The 19,751-nt window shown below is 44.7% G+C and overlaps 1 protein-coding gene across 7 annotated transcripts in view; it reads left to right on the top strand.

Moving 5' to 3' along the window:
• Positions 1 to 216: 216 nt before the first annotated feature.
• The window catches only part of MAPK8 (mitogen-activated protein kinase 8), a 130,824-nt gene continuing 111,289 nt past the window's right edge, over positions 217 to 19,751 (top strand). For 2 of the 7 annotated variants that reach the window (XM_054034271.1, XM_054034267.1), the window contains exon 1: positions 274 to 292. The gene's annotated coding sequence lies outside the window, so the exon portion shown is untranslated. Of the gene's footprint in view, positions 293 to 1,245; positions 1,265 to 19,751 lie in introns of those variants that run through there. The other 5 variants (XM_054034269.1, XM_054034270.1, XM_054034268.1 and 2 more) reach the window with 5 other exon arrangements.

The following is a 19,751-nucleotide window of genomic DNA, read 5'->3' on the forward strand; positions in this document are numbered from 1 at the left end:
GGATGGGGCACACGGAGCGGGGGTATCCCGGGGGGGCTGTCCTGGGGGCGTGCGGGGGGCGCACGGAGCGGGTCTGTCCTGGGGGGGGCACACTGAACGGGGGAGCTGACCCCAGGGGGGGCCCAGGGAGCCTGTGGGGGTCTGTCTCGGGGCCGGGCGAGGAAAAGCTCCCGCTCCCTCCTCCCCCGCGGGCCGGCGGCGCAGGGGGCGGGGCGCTGCGTCTCTGCGCGCGGCCAGGCCCTGGCTCGTTACTCAGCGGCCGCGGCTGAAGCAGGAGGTGGCGGCGGTGGCGGTGAGTGCGGGGCCGCGGCCTGTCCCGGGGCGCGGGACCGGGATCGCTACCGCAGGGGGAGCCCGGCCCGATTCGGCGCAGGGGTGGGCCTGACTCGGCCGCTCAGTAGAGGTTGGGGTTGGGCGGCGATACCGGGCTGGGGGAGGGGTGCGGCGCCAGCACAGGGTTCTGTGGGGGCGGGGGTGAGGGGGCAGTGTGTGGGTCTTTGGGGGAGGGGCTGCGGGATGGGGTGCAATAATGTTCTGGGGGGAGGGTGCCGTGGGGGAGATGTATGCAGTTGGGAGGGATGCAATGATATTTGTCTTTGGGGGGGGGGGGCAGCTGGAAGGGATAGGTGTAATGATCCTAGGGGGAGGGGTAGTTATTGGGGGTGCATTGCAAGGGGGTGGAATAATATGTGGTTGTTGTGGGGGGAGGGGCGACTGAAAAGGGATAGCCGCAATGTTTTTTTGGGGGGAGGGGCAGGTAGTGGGATGCATGCAAAGGGTGCAATGTTTAGTTCTTATGGGTGTGCAGTAACAATAGTGGGGGCAGCTGGAGGGAGAAGTGATCATAGTGGGGTGAAAGAGGAGATATGGGGGACAGTGGTGGGAAGAAGGGGTGCCAGAGGGCTGGGGCCTGTACACCTGGAGGTCGTGTTGTCAGCCCTTGATTTAGGGACCTTCATCATCTGTTTAACACCTTACACCCCTCTGGATTTTATACATAACCAGTAGCAGGTGGATAGCGCTCCACAGCTGTGCTGGGCTGTTGTTGCATGTGGGCTGGGTGACATACTGGGGACCAGAAGAGCACTACAAAACATGGGGATATGTTTGAGGGTGGGAGAGAGAGGAGGAATATCTCTTTGTTGGTTTGGCAGTACAAGCATAGGCATAATGCACAACAGTGGGACTTTTCTCCGTGGGAAGAATGTAAGCCAAGCTCAAGCTGTGGAAGGATCTTCTCTCATCTTGCATACCTGCCCTCTGTGTAAGCTTGGCAAAATTTGATTTTTTTTATAATTTTGACAATTTTATTTTAAAGTACTTTGATCGATTTAAATGTTCGCAGTTGAGGGAAATGGTGGAGGCTGGTCAGATAATAATTTAATGACCCTAGACCTTGAGATTCAAAAAGTTACAGTTTTATAGCTCTTAAAACACAAATTGTCAACACCACGCCAGAATATACAAAGTAAATATCCTTAAATCAAACTCTAAGAAGTCTTCAAGCAGCATTTTTCTTACTTGGCATATCTGTACATTTTGGAAATATCTTAGGTTGGTTTCTGTGTCTACAGTAAAATCAGCGTTTATCAACATTTACAGATAAAAATTAATTTTTATCCAAACCTACTTGTATTTTATTGTAAGCTTTTTGGGGGAAAGAGGTGTGAGTTGCTGTAGAGTGTAGTAATTTGAAGTGAATGAGATCTGTAACAACATTCAAAATCACTGTTTTTGAAAAAATACCTTTTTGTTCCTCTCAGATATTTTATTTCCAAAGACAGCTGCCTAGGGAGTTTGGCAATATTTTTTGTCTCTCCTACATTTTAATCCTAATACTTTTTGTTAAAAGTGAATGAAGTGTTTGAAGCTTTTCTGTTGCCCTCCTCTAGTTTCTCTTTATCTCTAGTAGTGTCAGAATTGACTCTGAAAGCTTCTGATTTCTTCAGATTTCTCTGTGCAGTGGTTCCATCAATGCAAAGTGTAAGAGTTTGTTAATTGGTCTGTTAATAAGCTGCAAATGTGACTCCCACAAGCCTTGTTTCTTCCCAGTTATGGTGACATAGTTGGGTTTATACAGTCTTGCTGAATTTCAGTTTTATATAGAGGGGCCTTGCAAAAGTATTATGAATATTTTTTCAGCCCAGGCAGAATATCTGCTTACCTAGCTTGACCATAATTATGTAAACACAAATGATGTTTTACTCACCCATCTAAAGAAATTAATTGCTCTAGGGCAAGTGTGTGAAGCAGAGTTTTGCAAGCTTATATTACAACTTGGTTTTATTTAGAGGTTTGGAGATTACTTTTGGTAACAGTCTGCGATTAATTCATTGAAAAACTAGTTTAATTTTCAGAGTTATAGGCAAATGCACTCCTCTTTGGGTGAATCGGGTGTTTAAAACATAGTTTTGTAGCATGTTTTATTTTGTTTGCATAAACTGGTACACTCAAGTATTGAATTCATTTAGAATTAATTCAGATTGTAGCCCGAAGGCATATTGGGTCAAATTCCTAGCTAAGGGTACTAACTAAAAGTGAGTTCAGCGACTTTTTAGACCCCTCAAATTGTACATTCTATGAAGAAGAATATATAATAAAGACATAGCTAATGAAATTCAAATATGCTTATGCCTCTGTTTTGACCTCAGTCAATGGCGGCAGCCATCTTAAATTATTTTTCTCGTATCTGAATCTAGTGACGCTCTTCAGTGTTTCTATCAAGTAAGTTCTAATGCGTAAAGCAATACATTTTCCTTAATAAGTATGTGTTTTAAACTCTTTGTTTTCTTCACAGGTGAGGCACCATACTGGCAGAGTGGTGAACTTACTCTCTGCTAGCGTAGGATTTTTATTGTACACTTACTAGTTTAGTGTCCAGTCTAGTTTCTCATATGCTAAGCAGTGAGATTTACATATGTAGGGAGAGGGTGATTAGGGTACCTGTTCGTGGTAATGGATGAAGTGTCCAGGCATGGAGTTTGGCTTCTGGGGACGGACTCTGAGATATTTCAGAGAAGCGACTTTTTCCTGAAAAAGCATGAGGTCTGATGGATGTAGATTGTATTTGATACAAACTTACGTACACAAAAACGTAACTGATTCCATCTCATCCAAACACATCTTTCTGAGCATCCTGTTTCTCCCACTGAATGTATTGGAGTGAGAGTTTGTTTCGGTCTTTGTCATCAGGTATCATAGAATGATTGTCTCCAAGTTCTGAGCCCGTTGTTTAACTTTGAAATGTTTGGAATAAATATCACTTTATCTTTGAAGTGTGGGGAATAGGTTGGAGGAATGGACAATGGTGATCTGAAATTTTGGAAATACACAAGTCTTTTTTCAGAATGAGATTATAGTCTTAAGAAGGACTGTAGGGAAAAAAGGGCAGCATCTTATGCGGTAAATCTGCATCGTGTGCATACTCAAAACCATATAGTCTTGGGGTATGTCTACACTACGGGATTAATCCGAATTTATATAATTTGGATTTGAAAAACAGGTTGTATAAAGTCGAAATGTATGCTGCCACACTAAGCACATTAATTCGGTGGTGTGCGTCCAAGTACCGGAGCTAGCGTCGATTTCTGCACCATTGCACTGTGGGTAGCTATCCCATAGCTATCCCATAGTTCCCGCAGTCTCCCGCGCCCATTGGGATTGTGGGTTAAGATCCCAGTGCCTGATGGGACAAAGAACATCGTCGCAGGTGGTTCTGGGTACAGCCTCACCTCCTCCCTCCCTCCTCCCTCCCTGCATGAAAGCAAAGGACGGCAGACAACCATTTTCGCGCCTTTTTTCCTGGGTGGGTGAACACTGCAGACTCCATACCACGGCAAGCATGGAGCCCGCTGAGCTCAAGACAGCAGTCATGAACATTGTAAACACCTCGCGCGTTCTCGTGGAGTTTATACTCAGCCAGGACCAGAAAAACGAGGCGAGGAGGCAGCGGCGGCGGCAGCGCAGCGACAAGTATGATGAGGACATTGACATGGACATGGACACGGATACAGAATTCTGTGAAACCACGGGCCCCGGTGCTTTGGAGATCATGTTGTTAATGGGGCAGATTCTATCCATGGAACGCCGATTCTGGGCAAGGGAAACAAGCGCAGACTGGTGGGACCGCATAGTGTTGCAGGTGTGGGACGATTCCCAGTGGCTGCGGAACTTTCGCATGCGTAAGGGCACTTTCATGGAACTTTGTGACTTGCTGTCCCCTGCCCTGAAACGCCAGAATACCAAGATGAGAGCAGCCCTCACAGTTGAGAAGCGCGTGGCGATAGCCCTGTGGAAGCTTGCAACGCCAGACAGCTACCGGTCAGTCGGGAATCAATTTGGAGTGGGCAAATCTACTGTGGGGGCTGCTGTGATGCAAGTAGCCAAAGCAATCACTCAAGTGCTGCTACGAAAGTTAGTGACTCTGGGAAATGTGCAGGCTATAGTGGATGGTTTTGCTGCAATGGGATTCCCTAACTGTGGTGGGGCGATAGACGGAACCCATATCCCTATCTTGTCACCGGAGCACCAAGCCACCGAGTACATAAACCGCAAGGGGTACTTTTCAATGGTGCTGCAAGCACTTGTGGATCACAAGGGACGTTTCACCAACATCAACGCGGGCTGGGCGGGAAGGGTTCATGACGCTCGCGTCTTCAGGAACACTACTCTGTTTAAAGGGCTGCAGCAAGGGACTTACTTTCCGGACCAGAAAATAACCGTTGGGGATGTTGAAATGCCAATAGTTATTCTTGGGGACCCAGCCTACCCCTTAATGCCGTGGCTCATGAAGCCGTACACAGGCAGCCTGGACAGGAGTCAGGAGCTGTTTAACTACAGGCTAAGCAAGTGCAGAATGGTGGTAGAATGTGCATTGGGCCGTTTAAAAGGTCGCTGGCGATCATTATTGACTCGCTCTGACCTCAGCCAAAGAAATCTCCCCATTGTTATTTCTGCTTGCTGTGTGCTCCACAATCTCTGTGAAAGTAAGGGGGAGACCTTTATGGCGGGGTGGGAGGCTGAGGCAAATCGCCTGGCTGCTGATTACGTGCAGCCAGACACCAGGGCGATTAGAAGAGCACACCAGGAAGCGCTGTGCATCAGAGAAGCTTTAAAAACCAGTTTCATGACTGGCCAGGCTACAGTGTGAAATATCTGTTTGTTTCTCCTTCATGAACCCCCCCCCCCCCCCCTTTATTGACTGATTTTCTGTAAGGAACCCACCCTCCCCCTTCCCCCAGCTTTCTTTCAAACCAAATAAAGTCACTATCATTTAAAAATCATTTATTCTTTATTAATAGATTAGAAAAAGAGGGAGGGAACCCGGGTGGTATTTGGGAGGAGGATTGCTGGGAAGGAAAAAGCCACAAAGAAAAGGTTAAAAAAATGACAGCCTTTTGCTTGGGCTGTCTACTGGGGTGGAATGGGAAGGTGTACGGAGCCTCCCCCCCCCCGCGTTCTTACACGTCTGGGTGAGGAGGATACGGAACATGGGGAGGGGGGAGGGTGGAACAGGGGCTGAAGCGGCAGTCTGTTTTCCAGCAGCCGTTCCTGAAGCTCCACCAGACGCCGGAGCATGTCTGTTTGCTCACGCAGCAGCCCCAGCGTTGCATCCTGCCTCCTCTGGTCTTCCTGCCGCCACCTCATCTCGAGCGTCCCTCCTCTCCTCACGTTGGTCCCTCCTCTCCTCACGTTGGTCCCTCCTCTCCTCACGTTCACTGGTTTCTTTCCTATACTTTGAAACTGTTTCCTTCCACTCATTCAGATGAGCTCTGTCACTGCGGCTGGATTCCATAATTTCAGAAAACATCTCGTCTCGCGTTCTCTTCTTACAACGCCTTATCTGTGATAACCTTTGGGATGGAGGAGGGAGGCTTGAGGAATTTGCAGCTGCTGTAGGGAGGGGAAAAAAGAGAGAATTGTTTAAAAAGCTACATTTTGCAGAACAATGCTTATACTCTTTCACGGTGACCAACACTATTCACATTACATAGCACATGTGATTTCTGTGCAAGGTCGCATTTTGCCTCTTAATGCTGAGTGCCTGTGGCTTTGCTGCTAGAGATCACAGGTCTGGGCAACAGAATTCGGCTTGCATGCGGCCATGGTAAGCCATTGTCTTACAGCTTCTGCGCCCTCCTTTCCCACATACCAAGCATAGCCTGTAGAGTGCTGCGGTTTTTCTGTTAACATTCAGCAGCAGCAGAAAACAAACTAACCACCCCCCCTCTCACCATGAATTCTCTGGGATGATCGCTGTACCCCTCCCCCCCACCGCGTGGCTGGTATCAGGGAAGATCCCTGCTAGCCAAACGCGAAAAACTCAGGGCCAATTTCCCATCTGCGCTTGGCTAACTGCAGGGAAGGATTTATTTTCCGCCACAGGCAAACAGCCCAGTAGGAACGGCCACCTCTGTCCCCTTAATTAAGTTCCCGTATTTCAACCAGGTTACCAGGAGTGATCTCACTCTCCTGAGGATTACACAACAAGATAAAGAATGCTGCCAGGCTTTGTCAGGCAATGATACCAGATTACTTGCTGCAAGCATGGCGTGGTCAAGTGTCCTACCATGGAGGAGGGAATAAGGATGCACTGCCCAGAAACCTTGTGGCAAGGCTTTCGGAGTACCTCCAGGAGAGCTTCATGGAGATGTCCCTGGAGGATTTCCGCTCCATCCCCAGACACGTTAACAGACTTTTCCAGTAGCTGAACTGACCGCGAATGCATCCCAAGTCCTCAGGGCAAAGTAATCATTAAAAACCATTTGCTTTTAAAACAAGTTTTATATTTTAAAAGGTAAACTCACCTGAGGTCCCTTCCATGGGGTAGGAGTCTTGGGTACTGGCTTGGGAGGCTTGGGAGGGTACCTCAGTCAGGGTGAGAAAAAGATCCAGGCTGTTGGGGAGAACGGAGTGCTGTGTGCTCTCTGCAAGCTCATCCTCATCCTCCTCCTCTCCCCCATCGACAGAATCCTCAGGCGTCGCTGATGAGACTATCCCCGACCCAGAATCCACGATCACAGATGGGGTAGTGGTGGCAGCCCCCCCTAGAATTGCATGCAGCTCGGCGTAGAAGCGGCATGTCCGCGGCTCTGACCCGGAGCGACCGCTTGCCTCCTTTGTTTTTTGATAGGCTTGTCTGAGCTCCTTGACTTTCACGCGGCACTGCTCAGAGTCCCTATTGTGGCCTCTCTCCATCATGCCCTTAGAGATTTTTTCAAAAGTTTTTGCATTTCGTCTTTTAGAACGAAGTTCTGCAAGCACTGAATCCTCTCCCCATACAGCGATCAGATCCAGTACCTCCCTCACGGTCCATGCTGGTGCTCTTTTTTGATTATCAGCCTGCATGGTTACCTGTGCTGATGAGCTATCTGTGGTCACCTGTGCTCTCTACGCTGGGCAAACAGGAAATGAAATTCAAATGTTCGCGGGGCTTTTCCTGTCTACCTGGCCAGTGCATCCGAGTTTAGATTGCTGTCCAGAGCGGTCACAATGATGCACTGTGGGATAGCTCCCGGAGGCCAATACCATCGAATTGCGGCCACACTATCCCTAATTCGAAATGTTAAAATCGATTTTGGCGCTACTCCGCTCGTCGGGGTGGAGTACAGAAATCGATTTAAAGGGCCCTTTACATCGAAATAAATAGCATCGTTGTGTGGACGGTTGCAGGGTAAATTCGAATTAAAGCTGATAAATCCGAATTAAAGTCGTAGTGTAGACCAGGCCTTGCTTTTTACTGATTAATAAGGTTTTACTCCTGTTGGCTCTGCATAGCCAGTTCAGCAATGGTAGGATGAGCAGGATTCACTTCTGGTTTGTGCATCATCACTGACAGAATTGCTAACCAGATTTCTGATTGTAGAATCTCCATTGCTGATTTTTCAGGAGCCAGAAGGAACCCAGCTTGGCTTTCAGATTCCAGGTCAGTTTTCAGGGTTGACAGTTAAGACCGGTGGGGCGGGAGGGGGGAAAGAGTTTTTGTATACTCAGCAAATTTGAACTGGAGTGGATGAGAGAGACCAAATGTCAAGCCTCACAATACCATTTTTTAGATTCACTTTCCAGAGTAGGAAAATGAACCTAAAAAAGGCACAAAAGGGTTTTCTAGGAAAAAGTACAGTTTGTCAAACGTGCTAATTTTAGGGAGCAGTGTTTTTGAAGCTTTGTAGAAATGTATGTACAATTTATTTGGCAAATCCATTAGGTGGACTTGCTTATAAGGTCAGGTATCTTATTTTAACAAATTTAATCATTATACAGTAAAAGCTGTGTTATCTGGCACTTTACCAACTGGAAAGCTCTAGAAACTGGCATTTCTGATATCTCCCAATACAAATCTTCAATAGGGTTGCCATTAAAAGTCTGGCTGCCGCAGTGCCGGCAGGCTCCCCACCTGGCTCCACGTGCCTCCCCAGAAGTGGTGACATGTCCCTTTCTTCTCTTAGGTGGTGGAATGGCCACGGGGGCTCTGTGTGCTGCCCCTGCCCCGAGCGCAGGCTCTGCAGCTCCCATTGGCCGGGACCCACAGCCAGTGGGAGCTGTGGTGGCAGCGCCTGCAGGCGAGGCAGCACACAGAGCCACCTGGCTGCACCTCTGCCTAGGAGCCAAGGGACGTGTTGCCACTTGTGGGGAGCTACCTGAGGTGAGCGCTGCCTGGATCCAGCACCCTGAAACTCCTCCGTTGCCCAAACCTCCTGCCCCCTCTCCCACACCCAAACTCCCTCCCTCCATTGGTAAGTATATCTTAGTTAACCGAAATTTTTGACTAACCGGAACCCCCCATTCTCCCAACATAATTATACAATGTTTTGGTTCGCCATCTGGAATACATATAATAAGTTTAAGATACTTTCATGTCTTACGAGTGGCATGCGTTCTGCAGCGGTTCTTCAGCTACAGAAATTAGATTTTGATGTGGCTGTTTTAAGCAATGTGTTAATGTTATAGAAGCATTTGGGATTGTAGTTCTTTCCATTTATTGTTCAACGTCAGTTTGCTACCTTTGATTCTCAACTAGAAGTACTTTTTCAATTCTTACAGACTGTTCCACAAGATGTGTAGAGTGCACATTGAACTTTCTGATTGTGAATGATCAGATAGTGTTGTGTTCATATATCACTGTAATTACATGGTTTGTTTTTTTTTTTTTTTTTTACATCTTATTGGTAGTATGTTGAGAAATGTACTAAACTGTCTCTTAGATTTGATCTCTCCTAGGTTGTGATGGAGGGGGTCTCGAGTTGAGTAGAAATGTACTGTATATTCTTTTACAAATTATACTTCTGACTCTCTTTTGGGCCTAGGTGCCCTTTTAAGAAGGGGTATAATATATTTCATCTTCAAAATATCTACTATTACTACTAATATCTATCAGTTATTAAACTGAGATTTTAAAAATCCAATTGAAACGGAATGCTGCTTGTTTATTTCTGCATTTATCTCCGCTTGGACAGTGAAAAATCAATGACATTGTTTACACTCAGTGTTCTTAATACTGGGACATTAGGCTTTCAAACACTGCAAGAAATTTGTTAAAAGCAACTGTTTCTATTTATGCGTCTTTTTAAGATTTGGGAATGCTTCTGTTGGTTGTCTTTGCAAAAGTGTGAGCTAAAGTTAAATTGACACTACCTCTTTAAATGCATTGTCTGGCAAGCCAGAAATCTCAATTGTTCTCTCTTGCAAATCTTCTCATTTAGTGTTAGTGAAAGATGTGAGGTTGGTGGCCTCTGGAATGCTTCAGGACAGATGTACCATAGGCAGCCTCAGTACTTCCCCCTGCACTACACTATTCTGCTGGTATACCTCAGTGAGGTTATGGAAGAACCCCTTTTAATGCTGAGAAGTGTTCGCTTTCTAATCCCACCATAGAGGTCAAACTGGAAGTGTGATCACTTGGACTGGGAGAAACACCTGTTCATGTCATATAGGAAACTGAATATTAACCTAGAACAAATGTGAGCTCGTGACTTACGGCTTGTCTGTACAGAAGACTTTCACTCATTTAGTTGAACCAGTGCAAACCTATGGGTGTACACCAGTCAAAAACTGGCTGTGTGTGAAGCTAAACTGATATAAAACAGATTAAAATGGATATGGCTGCCTGTCTACAAAGCAGCACCGATGTAGCTAACTTGGTGTTAAATCAGTGCAATTTTGTGAGTAGATCAGCCTTTGAGGTGAAGGGCTCTGTAGATGTCCCGGGGTAGGGCTCGTCCCTCACAGGGGCAGCTGGGAGCCAGGCCGCCTCACTACACGAGGTGGGGGGAGCAGTTCAGCCTTGCGTGCCCAGGCCTAGGTCGGGCGGGCAGCCAACCGTAGTACAGGGCTCAGGCCCTCAGGCAGGGGCTGAGCAAACAAACAGTAACTTCCTGGGCTCAGGCCCTCAGGCAGGGAGGAGGAGAGACTGCCACCCAGCATGGGGTGGCAGGGGGGAACACAGGCCCACCCACTCCACTGTGTTCCAGCCTGGGGCTCTATCAGCGGCAGTCCCTCTGCTGCTGGGTCAGTGGGGATCCTGACCGCAACACACTGACATGGGTTCGGGGTCAGCTATCCCCGGGCCACTTCCCATCTCCTCCTCCATAGGTACCTGCACGTCCTGAGCCTCGTCAGCCGTGTCCCAGATAATGGGCTCCTCAGGGCAGTGAGCACTAGGTAGGTCGGGGCGGGCTCCTCCAGACCCTCGGTGAGGGGAAGTTCAGTCCGCTCCTCAAGATACCGGGCTCGGGGCAGGCGCGGCCCAGCAGGAGCTCAGGTACCAGCGTCTGTCCTCTCCCGCAGTCGGGCCACAACTGAGTGCTGGGGCCGGGCCTTTATACTTCCTGTCCCGCCCCTTGACTTCCGGGGGGCAGGGACAGGCGGTGACTCCGCCCACTCTAGCGGCTGTTCTGACTCGTCCCCCACAGGGGCGGCTGGGAGCCAGGCCGCCTCACTACAGGCTCCCTATCTCATTACCAATACCCTGAGCCATTTTAATTTGCTTTGTCTCGAAAAACTTCACTGGAAGCATGTTAATCTTAGAATTTAAGAATAAGTAACAATCACCAGAGTTCTTTTGCTCTAAGACTTGAGCAATGGCTGTAGGGTAATTCGGCATGTTGTTAGTATGTGCCCTGAAGAAGAATAAATTTGGAAATATTTGAAACAAAGTTGGGGTACAATCAGAGGGAAATCTTGGGGAAACCATCCTTGAAAAGGCAGAGAATTCCTCCTTGTAAAGCTGCTATGCTTTTGTAATAGTTATCTTTAGGATGTGACGTTTGCGCTGGTGTGTCTGTTTACATCATCCTCATTTATCTCTATGGAAGAAAGTAATTTAAAATTGATCCAGATTGTCTTTATGGAATGTTCTGGATCAGGAGGAGACTTGCCTATAAATAGAATTACAGGTTTTTTTAATTCTTCCTAGGGAGTACAGTACTACTAATAGCATATTTTAATGGTATCTTATAATATTTAGAAACTGATAGTTAAGGCTTCTCTCCAGGGAAAGATTTCCACTGGAATTCCAGTGGCAAGTCATCTTTATTTATTTAATTTCTTCCTCTAATATCTATGCATAGTAGATAACCTTAGAGACACCGCCTTTCTCTCTCTTTGCCCCACCCCTTGCATGAAATATGGGACTCCGTTTATCTACTGGAATCTGAATCTGTGGTTCATGGGGGCATGTTGACAATAAGATGGTTTGAAGTGTTCAGTTCTTGCAATTTATTGGAGGTAAATATTGACGACTGCAGCTCTGGATGATGATATGCCTTTTAATTAAATGGAACTATAATATGAAACGGAAGGGTATGCCCAATGTGCTCTGTTTATATGTTCAGTCTGTATTATCTCTTTTAAAAATGAGGTGTTTGTGTGACTTTGCATGTTCCTATGAGAACTTCCTATCTGTGTAAAATGCAAATGTATTGAGAGCTGCTTGATATTTTTCCCTTCCTCCAGGGCACAAATCTATTTCTATCTACTTTGAGTTGAATGTGGGTGAGAGCTGTTGCTGGCTAGTCAGTTTGCAGATGTATAGTGCCATTATACAAATGGGCACTGCCTGGCTCTTAGAACTCCCGATATTTGACTTGGGTACTATAGAAAATCCGAAGACTGTATATCACCTTGTTTGAGACTGGTAAAAAGGTAGCATGAAGGTCACCTTCAAAGGAAAAACAATTGAAATTATGTTCTTTATGAGCTATAAAAAAGGCCTTGAGGGTTTGTTCACTAAAATAGAACTACCTGGGTTGTTTTTTTATTGACTCTTTATTGGAAATTCAGGTCTCATTTATCCTTGAAGATTCTATGATGACTTGAGAACTAGTTCAACTATGAGATCACAAGAGAGTGGAGGTTGAGTAGTTGAAAACAGAATTTTTAGACTGTTAAACTGTTTGCCTTTTGGGTTTGTTTCAGTGGTTTTTCTGTTAAAACTTGTTTAACTTTAGCAATTAACATTGAGTAGAAAGGAAGTCTGTTAAGATGTGAGCGCACACAATGCAAATACTCTGAGGGTATGTCTGTAGTGCAGTGTGAGGTGTGATTGCAACTCAGGCAGACATACACACACTAGCACAGTTAAAAATAGCTGTGTAGATGTGAGAGCACAGGCTTCACACCAAGTATGTGTCCAGGGTCCCCAGCATGCACGTACAGCCCAGGCTGAAAGCCTGTGCTGAAACATTTACATGGCTATTTTTAACCCTGCTAGTGTGTGTGTCTGCCGGAGCTGCAGTCACGCTTCACACTGCAGTATAGACATCCCTGAGACATCCACGACGTTCTCCAGTAAAACCAGAGTTAGCATTGCTGATATTTCTGAAGTTAAATAATAAAAGCAGGAAAAAGAACACATTGAAAACTTTCAGAATGCCTGTATACATCATAAAAAGACAAACAAAAAGGCACAATTCCTTAATCCATGTAGGATAAGTTTAAAGGGCGCCCTGAAAAGTGTAGGCTTCAAGCAACCTGGAAAAGAGAAAGTATATACTTAGCCAGAGATGTCATGCTGTGGAGAAAATCAAATGAACACTTAAGGCCCCTGGGCTGGGGCAGCAGTATTCCACCCTCCACCATCTGTAGCAGACCTCTCATTGCTACCAATAAGATTCTGCAATCAAAGATTGCAGGTAGAATATGACTCTGAAGAAATTAATGTTTTAAGCCTCTATACTCCAGAGGGTTCCATGACAGAGTGGGAGGGCCTTACACTTGGGTGGTGTGACAGCACCATGGACCTCCATCTGCTTGGGCATAAGGGTCTGTCTACACAGATTCCTTTGCACGGTCAAGGTTTTGGTAAAGTTAATTTGCATTCAGCAGCACGCAGTAGGAAAAATGATGGAGGGTGATCTTTAGACTGCTGCTGTTTCTGCCCTTTGTTTTCCTTCTGGACAGAGAAGCCTACGAATGGCTAGTTGCTGTCTGGACAGGTGGCGGGAAACATGGTTGAAAGTTGGGACTAAATATTGACAGTCTTAGAGGGAAAAGACAGCATGTTAGAGCTCTTCTATTTACTTCATTTTAAGCTTCTAAAACTGTATTTAGGAGTGTTTAGTGCCTCACCTCACTTGCATCCTGTCATGGATCCATGGGATGTGCTTTGCCTCTGACCTTTATATACTGTTTCTGGGAGCATGCCCAGAGGGTTAGGCCTGAGGGCCTCCACTTTGCTGAAGGGGGAGCCAATTCACTACTCAGACTGGGTCCCTAGCTTCAGCAGCCCAATTTTTCACCATAGCTCCATCAGCAGGTCTAGATGAGCACGGGCCTTGTTGGAGACTTACCTTTGAGAGCTGTGCAAGCAACAGATGTTTTCAGTGATGCAGGACAGCCTTCTCAAAACAGCTGTAATACAGCATTTAGGGACATTGAATTAAAAGGTAAAGCAAAACCTAAAAACATCTCTCCCCCCTTACTCACCAGTTTCTTCTTGCTTGGTTAGGTGTGTCCCTCTTTGCTCTTACGTGAAAGGCAGACTGCATAGAATCATAGAACTGGAAGGGACCTCGAGAGGTCATCTAGTCCAGTCCCCTGCACTCAAGGCAGGACTAAGTATTATCTAGGCCATCCCTGACAGGTATTTGTCCAACCTGTTCTTAAAAATCCCCAATGATAGAGATTCCACAACCTCCCTAGGCAATTTATTCCAGTGCTTAACCACTCTGACAGGAAGTTTTTCCTAATGTCCAACCTAAACCGCCCTTGCTGCAATTTAAGCCCATTGCTGCTTGTCTTGTCTTCATCGGTTAAGGAGAACAATTTTTCTCCCTCCTCCTTATAACAACCTTTTATGTACTTGACAACTGTTATCATGTCCCCTCTGTCTTCTCTTCTCCAGACTAAACAAACCCAATTTTTTCAGTCTTCCCTCATAGGTCATGTTTTCTAGACCTTTAATCATTTTTTTTGCTCTTCTCTGGACTTTCTCCAATTTGTCCACATCTTTCCTGAAATGTGGCGCCGAGAACTGGACACAGTACTCCAGTTGAGGCCTAATTAGCGCAGAGTAGAGAGGAAGAATTACTTCTTGTGTCTTGCTTATAATACTCCTGCTAATACATCCCAGAATGATGTTTGCCTTTTTTTTTTTTTTTTTTTTTTTTTGCAACAGTGTTACACTGTTGACTCATATTTATCTTGTAATCCACTATGACCCCCAGATCCCTTTCAGCAATACTCCTTCCTAGGCTGTCATTTCCCATTTTGCTTGCTACAAACCTCCCTAGCCTTACTTAACAGTCCTGGATTGGATTACCCTATCGGCTGGGAGAGCAGGTTACTTATCCCTGTCTCCTAACACTTTTAGTCCTTTGTCTCGAGTCACAGTCATGCTGTTTTCACGTATACTGCCCCCACCCTTGGTTCAGCTGAGGGAAAGCGGTTGTGGTCAGATGAATAATTGCCCATCTACATCCAACAGATCCCTTGCGCTATGGCACTTGTTAAAAGTTAGTAGTCTGGTTGTCCAGTGTATCTCCAAGGTATCTGCATTCACATGTTCACAATTCTTGTTTGACCATTCGCCCAACCCAAACATATCTACCTGACCTGCACCCAATCAATTCATTGATTATTTCCCAGTCTCTGGAAAGAAATTAATACCTTGCTCTCAAGTAGGTAGCAGTACAAAAGTTAGTGAGTAAACTGAGTCAGACATAATTTTCACAAAAATAATACAGAAATTTCTCATGTTCTCTGCACAGCCAACATTATCTGGATGTTTCTGCAGAAATGATCAGCAAATATTAATTTTGACTTTTGAACCAGCATCATTATACTTCAGAATTAACACCTTTACTTAGAAAAATGGGGCAGTTTACACCTTTTAGTGCTGTTGCTTCAGACAGTATCTTCAGACTCTGCAAAACAGCACTGTCTGGTCATATAAGCAAGGTTATTTTGCAACCAGATGGGCTAGATGCTTTTTTAAAATTGAAGCATAAGATCTGCTAGATGCAAAATTGATGTAGTGACTTGATGAGTATATCAAGGCGTACCAATCTCCAGGCAGGAGTTAGAAACCCATTGCTCAAATCCTAGAAGAAGGAGCTGAACAGTGCTCCAGTTGATCATTTATTTCCAAAATGGCTAACCTAGAGCAGGACCCAGATGCTGCCCTAGAATTTAAGAAGCCTTTTGAAGGAGGAACATATTGGGAAGGACTCTGCTACAAAAGGAGGGAATCTGGGGCTGATGGAGTCTGTGAGAGGGAGCAGATCCATGACTACTGCTGAAGTACCTATAAAGTGAGTGACTGCGTTGTCAGACACCTGAAAGTTGGGAGCCTGATTTGAAATCCCTCTTGCACAGTAAGGGCTTGGCTACACTTGCGAGTTACAGCGCATTAAAGGAGCCCCGGGCGCACTAGCTCACTACCCGTCCACACTGGCAAGGCACATAGAGTGCTCTGACTACACGGCTAGAGCGCTCCTGGTACTCCACCTCGGCGAGTAGAATAATGTTTGATGCGCATCAGTGTTAATGAGGTATTGCATTACTGTGCTCTGATCAGCCTCCAGAAACACCCCATAATTCCCTTAAGTCAAGTGGCCACTCTTATCATTGTTTTGGATATGCCCTTTGAAAGCTCCGTTTGACAACTGGCATGCTTATCTGCTCCCAGACAAAGCAACCATTACTATGGAATGCTGTGTGTGTGTGTGTGAGAGAGAGAGAGGTGGGGGGGGAGGTCTGCCACTGTCTGAACTTACAAGACAGCATGCTGACATGCTCTCAGCCCCCCAAAAACCCACTCTCTCTCCCCCCATACACACAACACACTCCCTGTCACACTCCATCCCACCACCCTCCCATTTGAAAAGCATGTTGCAGCCACTTGCATGCTGGTATAGCTACCACAATGCACTACTCTCTGTGGCCATTGCAAGAGCTGCTAATGTGGCCACGCCAGTGCGCTGTCAGCTGTCAGTGTGGACAGATTACAGCGCTTTCCCTACTGCGCTCTACGAAGGCCGGTTTAACTCAAAGCGCTCTACATCTGCAAGTGTAGCCATGCCCTTAGTTTTGCATGTAACTTGTATAAATACTTTTACAATGACATAACACTCATCCCAAAGTGCTCTATAAACTTAACTCACTGATATCCAAACAATAATATATCTTACTGTCTGTAGAATGAAACCCAGAAATTCTCCAAACACTGGCATCCTTTATCTTAAGTGCCCCACTCTACCCTAATGTATTCAGCATTAACAATGGACTGCATCTGATGTGTATAAGATATCACAAAATAATGTCTATCAGGTGTTACCATTACCTTTTAAAACTTTTTTGTAAGCTTGGGAAAGATGTTTACTATTTCTGTGTACAAGTTTTGTTATAGTGAGGCCTACCTCTTCCATTAGTGTGTGGAGTGGGGTGGGGGTAAGTTTACAGTGTATGAGATCAACTGATTTATCTAAACTATGTACATCACAATATATTAATCTTCCTAATGGTTTTAAAATAGAAAATAGTGTTTCTAAGCTTTTATCTTCCCCAATGGTTATTGGACAAAGATACTGCTAATGTTCCATACTGTATTTCAATCAACCTTCATTGCATATAGGCTTAGCAGTAAAATGATAATCCTCACATTTTGTGTTGCCTGTTTTGTTGTACTTTTGCAGTTGCATAGATCTAGCTTGGTGTACGACCACACTAAATACTTATTCATCTCCTACACTTGGGTACCATAAACTAATACCATAATGGATATTGGCAGAAAATGCAACTTTAAATTACTTAATGGTTGTGATACTACATACTAACTCCTGAGTGTTTACATTTCAGATGAACAAGGAGAAAAACATTAATTCCACAGCACAGCTGGAAGGCCTAATCATTGTAATTATGGATTTGTGTGTGTGGTTTTTTTTTAAAGGCCATATGCATACCTCTGGTAACTCTTTTTATTTAATTAAACATATTATAGAAAGCATTACAGCATACAGTACAATAGTGACTAATAATAACCTCTCTGTAAGACCAAGATTTAGCTTTTAAAATTACTGAATAGCTTTGCAGTAAGGCCATAATGTGTATATGGAAATATATATATTGGGATAGCATGTTGTGATGGCTGAGGTGCTTCCATTCTAAGTCCTGTTCTCTGGGGTGGGTGGGTGTGTTTTGAATAAAAATATCCTTTATTCTGAAATTTCTCATGTTTGCTTTTCTACACAAAGGCAATGGTGTTGTCTAGTTCAGTTTAATAATAATTTTTGACAACTTTTTTTGATAGCAAATCAAAGTGCTCATAAAGAAATGTGTTGGTGTTTTTGTTTTGTTTTGTTTTTTGTCTTTGCTATAAACTCTTAACACCTTCCTTGTAAAACTTCAAATTTTGTGTGCATGTGGACCTGATTTGGTCAGGTGCCTGGAAAGCTCATTGGTTTAAGACTATAGTAGGACTCATTTTAAAAAGAGCACTGCTAGACAGAGCCACCAGTGACAGGTTTTTAAGCCTAATTATTAGCCCTGATGCTTGGCAATATAACTTGTCCAGTCCAGCACTCAGGTACATACCTGAGTAAAATGAGTCAGGTGTATGATTTTTTGTACAAATTTGGGTCCTGATTCCTAACGTATACTGTAAGGGAAAGCTGAATCTCTTCCAGTGGAGTGTGTGTAGACCATTCCCCCCACCCCCCCGGGACTGGCAGGTCATAAAATCACATAATTTATTATTATTATTAACTTGCTTTTTCTTCTTCCTATCTCCAGCCTCCCATTTCAATTCCAGCATTATTTCAGTGGTGACTGTGTCAACTCCTAGAACTAAAAACCAGTATTGTGACTGTATGTTACTGGAAAGCCTGGAACCCATCTTTCAAAAGTTATACAATTGTATATCCTCTAATTCCAGCAGTTTGAAATTTGCTGCTGAAATCCATGAGGAAGCTGTTGAAAAGGGAATGGTGATGATGTGACCTGCAAAGGTCACTGCCCCACTACCTATCATATGTAAACATGCTTTGAAGGAGAAGTACAAAGGGCTGCAGAACCAGTGATTCCCTCCTCCCCCTGTCTAAGCCCTAGTCCAGAGCTAGTGATCAGAAATGGGGTTGGCGGAACCCTAATCCTTCAAATAGTATGGTTATAGAAATGTTACTTAGACATAGCATAGTTACAGAAGTTTGAAAATGGTACATATACACATGTACAAATTGCTGCATCAGGTAAAAGAAACTACCTGTAACCAACCTTTCACTCTGACACACACCCTCATGGTGCGTTCACACACTGGCTTCTTTTTGCTTTCTTAAAAAAAAAAAAAAAAAAAAGCTTTAATTTTGGTTCCTGCTGTACAAAATGTCATGATTGGGCCCTTGTCCTTTTCCATTGATACTACAGAGTTCTGATCTTGTTCTGGCTTTTCTGGAAGCAGTACTGCCTTGCATTTTTTTTCACACTTGTCATTGTAGCATCTGATTTATCAAATACCAATGGTTCTTCTAACATGTGTGGCTAGTTACTAGGTCTTCCCTGCTAGGACAGAGGGCCTTAGGGAGGAACAGAACAATCCTGTTCTGCTAAACCACAATACCATCCTTTAGTAGTAGTTCCTATTTTTAGACCATTATACTTGGGCAATGCACTCTATAAAACATCTGAAAAATCAAGGCCCTTATCCTGAAGTTTAGTGTCACGCAAAATTTTGCCTGTTTGTACCACACTGTGGGAAGCCATGACAGATTTGACAACGAGAAGATCATTATATTAGTAGTGGAATTTATTGTTCGTTTATAAGGCCCTAGTGATAAATACCTTAGACAAAAGAATTCATGGTACATTAAAATATCTGAAAGGCTTATATTACTAAAGTACAAATTAACTTAATGAGAAGTAATATTCACAAACAGACTTAACTCATAAGTTCCAAACTTGCGTTCTAAGCTTTCATATTGGTTTCTGCAAGCAACTTTGATTTAAAATTAAGATTTTTAGGAATTTCCTTTATATTTAAAATGAACTGTCATACCAATAAAAAGCAACAGAGGGTCCTGTGGCACCTTTAAGACTAACAGAAGTATTGGGAGCATAAGCTTTCGTGGGTAAGAACCTCACTTCTTCAGATGCAAGTAATGGAAATCTCCAGAGGCAGGTATAAATCAGTATGGAGATAACGAGGTTAGTTCAATCAGGGAGGGTGAGGTGCTCTGCTAGCAGTTGAGGTGTGAACACCAAGGGAGGAGAAGCTGCTTCTCTAGTTGGCTAGCCATTCACAGTCTTTGTTTAATCCTGAT

The sequence above is a fragment of the Malaclemys terrapin genome, chromosome 7, assembly GCF_027887155.1.
Source record: "Malaclemys terrapin pileata isolate rMalTer1 chromosome 7, rMalTer1.hap1, whole genome shotgun sequence".
Lineage (NCBI taxonomy): Eukaryota > Metazoa > Chordata > Testudines > Emydidae > Malaclemys > Malaclemys terrapin.